Source organism: Rutilus rutilus (genome assembly GCF_951802725.1).
Source record: "Rutilus rutilus genome assembly, chromosome: 13".
Classification (NCBI taxonomy): Eukaryota; Metazoa; Chordata; class Actinopteri; order Cypriniformes; family Leuciscidae; genus Rutilus; species Rutilus rutilus.
This window is the reverse complement of record NC_140218.1, coordinates 34,204,865-34,212,789: the sequence shown is the minus strand read 5'-3', so window position 1 is coordinate 34,212,789 and position 7,925 is coordinate 34,204,865. Positions and strand designations below refer to the sequence as shown.

At 35.9% G+C, this 7,925-nt stretch overlaps 1 long non-coding RNA gene across 1 annotated transcript; it reads right to left on the bottom strand.

Moving 5' to 3' along the window:
• Positions 1 to 903: 903 nt before the first annotated feature.
• LOC311302128 lies at positions 904 to 6,765 on the bottom strand. The gene is made up of 3 exons (XR_014629533.1): positions 6,588 to 6,765; positions 6,028 to 6,186; positions 904 to 1,256 (listed from the first exon to the last, which is right to left on the bottom strand). It is a non-coding gene; the product is annotated as an uncharacterized lncRNA (long non-coding RNA).
• Between the last annotated feature and the right edge of the window lie 1,160 nt (positions 6,766 to 7,925).

Genomic DNA, 7,925 nt, shown 5'->3' with positions numbered 1-7,925 from the left:
GACCAAGCCCTCTTCATATCGACTAACGTTTAGTCGACTATTTGGGGGCAGCCCAACAAAATTAATATATGTAAAACACATAGACATATATGAAACATTTCAAAATATAGCAAAAATGGCCATTTTCGTATAAGTGCCATATATTTTCCTGTATATGCACATAAATGTGAAATATATGTATGACGCATATATGTATACATGCATATATGACGCATATATGTATACATGCATATATGTAATTATTTCTATAGTACATACTTTCACTTATATTAGGGATACAAATCTTATATCTGAATGCCTTGTAATTAAATGCCATATAACTGTGTATGTGACAAATAAAATCTTGAATCTTGAATCTAGTTGGAGATTTTGTGTCTATTGTGTGAATGCCAAATATAGTATTTTAATACAATAATGCAGTGTTTTTGACAAATACATCCACAAAGTACCATAACCATATGCCACAGCTTTAAAAATGCATCAGTATCACATGCATGTACACTGTAAATTTACAGTAAAATACTGGCAGCTGGGTTGCCATCCACATACTGTATTTTTACAGCACTAGTACAGTAAACAGCATTTACAGTACTCCACTGTAATTACCAAATACAGTATATACCACATACTTTTACAATATTAAACTTGTCTACAGCAATAAATTGTATTTTTACAGGGAATACTCCTTTTATTATTACATAATTAAAATATTATACTTTAAGGTTTCATAAAAGTAGTCACACTAGGAAAAAGAAAACAACATTTTCTGGGTTTTAAAACATTTATTTAGGTTAAAAGCAAAGATCAGAAAATTGCCTTCTGTGAACATGTTGGCTGAATTATTTTTTAAACATAAAATGCAATTTTAACACTTAACAACAAACAGGTAACAGTTAGCACTTAATTAAAGGAACAGTTCACCCCAAAATTTAAATTAGCACATGATTTACTCACCCTCAAGTCATCCTAGGTCTATATGACATTCTTCTTTCAGACGAATACAGTCGGAGTTATATTAAAAAATGTCCTGGCTCTTCCAAGCTTTATAATGGCAGTGAATTGCTGTTTCTGTTTTGAAGTCCGTAAAAGTGCAAACGAAATCCCATTCAAAGTCTGCAAGTTTTCGCAGAAGTGAGGAGGACACCTGTAGGCTTACAGTGGTGTTCTTGTTTTGCACAACTTGGCCAGTTTTCTTTGAAGTTACTTGTCCTTTCTTTGTTTTTGATCCACGTTCAGGATTGATGTCAAGAAAGCGTCTAAAAGGCAGAAAATATTTTTTTTTTTTAAATATTATAAACCGAGTGTATATATTTTGACAGAGAGAGATAGCACAAAAGATGTGTAAAAAGAAACCAGATATCTGTTTTAACGACTAGTTTGTTTGGATAAAACTGAACAACATGAAAAAAAAAAATGCAATGTTGGATGTTGTGATCAATAACTGATATTTGTTCTGCCCTGGGTAAAATACATCAACTCAATGTGTCTGTTTACATGCGCACTGTCAACTAATTAAACTTTTGGAAGTGGGATTGCCAGATTTAAAGTTTTATTCTACAACTTTTGTCTACTGAAAGGTGCTCCACGCATTTTACTTTTCATTATTTACAGGCCTCCAAAATACTCTCCAGCCTTTGCTGAGGACTTTACAGAACTGTTATCAACAATTACCTCAGAGTTTGACTGTTTTGCCATTGCTGGAGATTTTAACATCCATATAGATAATGGAGAAAACAATATGGCAAAAGAAATCAAAACTGTTTTAAAAACTTTTGATCTGACTCAGCATGTACATGGACCCACACACAATCGTGGACACACTCTAGATTTACTTATCAGTAAGGGTCTAAACATTTCATCGATTGTTATTAAGGATGTAGCACTGTCTGATCATTTCTGTATTTTCTTTGATATATTGATCTCTCCTGCCACTGAAGCTAGATCTGTGTCTGTCAAAAAGAGATGCTTAAATGAGAACACCAGTGTACTATTTATGAAGGCTATATCTTTAACACCAAGCATATCTGCAGACTCTGTTGATTTTCTCCTTGATTCTTTTAACTCAAAAGTTAAAGGTGTAATTGATGATATTGCTCCTGTTAAAGTCAGGAAGAAGAGTGGCAGACAAAAAGCACCTTGGAGAAACTCAACAGCAGTGCAAAATATGAAAAGACAATGCAGAAAAGCAGAGCGCATGTGGCGGAAGACAAAACTTGTAGTCCATTATAACATCTACAAAGACAGCCTTCATGCTTTCAATATGGAACTGGGCAAAGCTAGACAGACTTTCTTCTCAAATATTATAAACAGCAATTTAAACAACACACGCACTCTTTTTGCTACTGTAGAGAGACTGACAAACCCCCCAAGCCAGATTCCCAGTGAAATACTCTCAGACAGCAAGTGCAGTGAGTTTGCTTCTTTCTTCTCTGAGAAAATCAATAATATCAGAAAGGTGATCAGCACATCCTTGACTTGCGCTGGGGTCAGACAGATCAAACCACCAGAGAAAGTAGTTACTATGTCTGATTTCAAAGAAATTGATGGCAAAATTTTGGAAGAAACCGTACAGCACCTTAAAACATCAACATGTGCTCTTGACACACTTCCCACATCGTTTTTCAAAAGTGTGTTAAACAGTTTAGAAGCAGATCTTCTAGAAGTGGTAAATGCTTCACTTCTCTCTGGGAGTTTTCCAAACTCCCTAAAAACTGCAGTTGTCAAGACCCTCCTGAAAAAGAGCTGGATAAGACCATATTAAGCAACTATAGACCGATCTCAAATCTTCCTTTCATAGGTAAGATCATTGAAAAAGTTGTCTTCAATCAGCTGAACAAATTCTTATGCTCGAATGGATACTTTGACAATTTTCAATCTGGTTTCCGACCGCACCACAGCACAGAGACAGCGCTCATAAAGATAATAAACGATATTCGCTTAAATACTGATTCAGGCAAATTATCAGTGCTGGTACTACTCGACCTCAGTGCTGCATTTGACACTGTCGATCACAACATACTTCTGGACAGGCTGGAAAACTGGGTGGGGCTTTCTGGGATAGTCCTAAAATGGTTCAGGTCATACTTAGATGGGAGAGGTTATTATGTGAGTATAGGAGACCATAAGTCTGAGTGGACATCCATGACATGCGGAGTCCCTCAAGGCTCAATTCTTGCGCCACTCCTGTTCAACCTGTATATGCTCCCAATGAGCCAAATAATGAGAAAGAACCAAATCTCTTACCACAGCTATGCAGACGACACACAGCTCTACTTAGCCCTATCGCCTAACGATTACAGCCCCATTGACTCCCTGTGCCAATGCATTGATGAAGTCAACAGTTGGATGTGTCAAAACTTTCTTCAGTTAAACAAAGACAAAACTGAAGTCATTGCGTTTGGAAACAAAGATGAAGTTCTCAAGGTAAACGCATACCTTCACTCTAAGGGTCAAACAACTAAACATCAAGTCAGGAATCTTGGTGTGACACTAGAGTCAGACCTTAGTTTCAGTAGTCATGTCAAAGCTATAACTAAATCAGCATACTATCATCTGAAAAATATAGCAAGAATAAGATGCTTTGTTTCCAGACAAGACTTAGAGAAACTTGTTCATGCTTTCATCACCAGCAGGGTGGATTATTGTAATGGACTCCTCACTGGCCTTCCCAAAAAGACCATAAGACAGTTGCAGCTCATACAGAACGCTGCCGCCAGGATTCTGAGCAGAACCAGAAAATATGAACATATCACACCAGTCCTCAGGTCTTTACACTGGCTCCCAGTTAGATTTAGGATTGATTTTAAAGTATTATTACTGGTATATAAATCATTCAATGGCCTAGGACCTCAATACATTGCAGATTTGCTCACTGAATATAAACCCAACAGATCACTCAGATCATTAGGATCATATCAGCTAGAAATACCAAGGGTTCACTCTAAACATGGCGAGTCCGCTTTTAGCTATTATGCCAGCCGCAGCTGGAACCAGCTTCCAGAGGAGATCAGATGTGCTCCTACTGTAGTCACATTCAAATCCAGACTCAAAACACATCTGTTTAACTATGCATTTACTGAATGAGCACTGTGCCAATGTTCGTCCGACTGTTTGTACTGTATTTTATTTTTTATTTTTCTAAACTGTTTTAATTATTCTTATTTCTTTTTATTATTTTAATTTCTTCTATGTAAAGCACTTTGAATTGCCATTGTGTATGAAATGTGCTATATAAATAAACTTGCCTTGCCTTGCCTTGCCTTGCCTTGCCTTACTCATCACCCAGCTCATTAACAATATCATCCCCTCATCAGGTCCATCAGAGTATCAGTGGAAAGGCAGTCATAGACTCTGTTTATATAGAGCACACATTGCCAGAATCCAGCCCAAACCTTTGTGACAGAAAAGATTTAACTTAATTGCAAGCCTTGCAATGTTTATTGCATATATGACTACATGATAATGTTACACCCAAAAATGAAAATTCTGCATGAATTTTTGCACCCAAAAATGAAAATTCTGTCATTATTACTCACCCTTCAAGACTTTCGTTCATCTTCGGGACACAAATGAAGATATTTTTGATGAAATATGATAGGTTTCTGTCCTTCCATTGATATCAATGTCATTGCAACTGTCAAAGCCCAGAAAGGTGGTAAAAACATAGGTAAATAGTACATATAACTACAGTGGTTCAACCTTAATATTATGAAGTGACGAGAATACTTTTTGTGCACAAAATAACCCCATTGTTGAATAATCTCTTCTTTTCCACGTCATTCTCCTACACTGTTGACGTAGTGTAAACAGTGCAGCGCTTCTGGGTTCTACATCAGAACGTAGGCTCACTATTGGCTAGCTCCTGGGTCATCACACACGACCAGAGTCGGCCAATAATAAGCCTACGTTCTGACGTAGAACCCAGAAGCGCTGCACTGGCTTTTTCTACCTGAGGCAAACTTTCGTTTAAAAGCATAATTAGAATGGAAACGCCACTTTTAAGTTTGACCGTATTTTCGTTTTTGGTCAAATTGCCTTTTGAATGGGAGTGCTTGGGGCACTTCTATGATAGCATCAAAAATCGCTATTTTTAAAACACTAAGAAGGCTCGACACAACATGAAACTGTGCTTGAAGTATCACCAGGGGCTCTACACATGAACTCCAGCATGGAGAACATTGTTTGTGTACACAGAGTTTAATAGAAAGATTTTGAACAACTCACTGAAGCTGTGTCCGCCGGCATTTTGACGGTCAAAAATAGTCGATCTAATAACTTTATTCTAGAGCTGCTGTAAAGCCTAAACAATCTATGCTACTGTAATCTCCTATTATCACTGTAAAACTGAAACAGTCTATATTGTTAAAGCACTATATAAATGAAGGTGACTTGACACGGTTTACACTACGTCAACAGCGTAGGAGAATGACGTGAAAGAGAAGAGATTGTTGAATAATGTCGTTTTTTTTTTTTTTTTTTGTGCACAAAAAGTATTCTCGTCGCTTCATAATATTAAGGTTGAACCACTATAGTTACATGGATTATTTAAACAATGTTTTTACTAGCTTTCTGGGCCTTGAAAGTTGCAAAGACGTTGCTGTCTATGGGTGGTTCAGAAACCTCTCAGATTTCATCAAAAATATATTCATTTGTGTTCTGAAGATGAACGAAGGTCTTACGGGTTTGGAATGACATGAGGGTGAGTAATTAATGACAGAATTTTCATTAATCCTTTAACTGAAAACAACTTGCACTGACATATCTTAAAATATGTGACTGCCACTGTTTTGTCTCAAGATGCACACCAGTAATGTTTTTATTTTTTTTATTTTTTATGATACATTTTTATAAAAGCTGCTTAAATACGCTAATTTTATTAAGGCCTAGACCTGGCTTAAGCTAAGCCCTGTATGGAAACCAGGGCCATATTGTTCATACCAGTAGTCAGCTTAATAAATACTGTCAAGACAAGGCTAGTGACACAATTCAGTCTAATATATATGAATGGCAAATATGCCAATGACTAACCTCTGAACAAACTCAAGGTGCTGCCTCTTCCTGGTACTGCAAGCTGAACTCATAGGAGGCAAACAGCGCTGCCAGGCCAGTGATGAAGAGGCTGTGATCCTTCACACACACCTTGGCCTTCCAAACGTAATATCCAGCACTGGTTGCTTACAGATTGACCTGTAATGGAATAATAATAATAATAAAAAAGAATAAATAAATAATATTAATAATTAAAATAACTACTGTGGGTTCCACTGTGGTTCGATGTAGTTGTCTATTCATAGTTCTATGAATTAATTTTTTCAACTAAAAATTAAAATTAGTTAGGGTTAGAATGCTAAAATGCACTGGCATATAATTTTGCTTGTTTTAAGCATAAACTCACTTAATTTTGACTTATTCTTTCAGAAAACAAGACAATTTTTACTTGTCTATTAAATGCTTCTTCATGTAAGAATTTTAGATATCTGGACTGGAAACAAGATAAAAACACTAATTAAGAAAAACATTTTGCAGTGGGGTGAGTAAATGATGGCTTTTCATTTTAGGTTTAAACTACCCTTTTAATGTTTACATACCAGGAAATAAGTCGTGGACTCTCTGGCAAATGTAGATTGCTGTACATCAGCGTTGCAAATTCCTGAAACAATTTTTAAAAAGGACAGCACAGCCATGATCAACAGAACCAAACATAAAACATATTACAGATTAATGAGATTTGCTGAATAATCTCTACTTATCTGCTTGAAGGATAACACCGTCTAACTTCTTTGAATTGTGGGAGTAGTTAGGACCATGGGATGGCAATCAGGAATACTACATTTGAAAACAATATTAGGAACATTAGGGTTTTCATGTGCTAGCAAAATTCTGAGAACGATTCAAAAGCACGATCACAGAACTGACAGCATTTGATAGCATTTTTTTTTTACCACATAGACTATAACTGTAACACTACTTAAAAGCACTTACAGATGGTGGACAACCAGAATGCCTAATACCGCCGCGCCAGCTGCCGCGGCGAAATCACCGCGGCGAAAATAAACCAGCCGCATTTCAAAGTCGTTCCCAAAATGACCGCCAGGTGGCGCAAAGGGACATTGTGCAAAACAGCAGCAATTGCCGTATTTTAAAATGTAAGTGGGTTAAATATAAAACCTTAAGCCTAATAGGCATATTTTTCATATATATAAATAGGCCTATAAGGCTACAACAGAATAGAACCGAAGATAGAATCAATTTTAGAACTGAAAAAATAGAATCAAAAGTTAAAAATAGAGACGATATTAGGAGCAATGACGCTGAATATTTTTACTATTCTATTGAGGAATTAGATAAATGAAGAGCTCTGGTGAGCGATACAATTGCATTGTAATTTATAGTGATTTCAAAAGCAGTCCTTAAAAAAAAAAAAATACATGGAGTAGTGTGGCATAATTTTTGAGAGATTACGCGGAACGCGTTTTAGTTAAGATCCTGGTTTCAATGCCCTATAGGCTAGGCTACTGCTTTAAAAAAATGTCACAACGCGTTTTGAGATTGTTTTGAATTAAACATTGAAGTTTAAAATGTAGTGTTTTGGCACACCAGGCCGAGTGGCGTTACGCATTGTTCAAAAATCCGGTTTTATTCTGGCATGTTGAATTGGCGTTTGAATTTTGTTTTAGATTTATTAGATTTAGATTTCGTTAGATTTATTTTTCTCATAACAGCTAAAATAACTTAATATATGCCTTGTCTTAATATGACCTACTTAATATAGGCAATAGGCATATAATAGCCTATATAATAAATTAGCAAAACTTGGCCACTAAATAGGCTATTTAATTTTCAATTATTTTAATTATCACAATTAAAGTTTTAATTTTATTAAATTGAACAAGCGCAACAATCAGCATTTAATCAAATATTCTAAA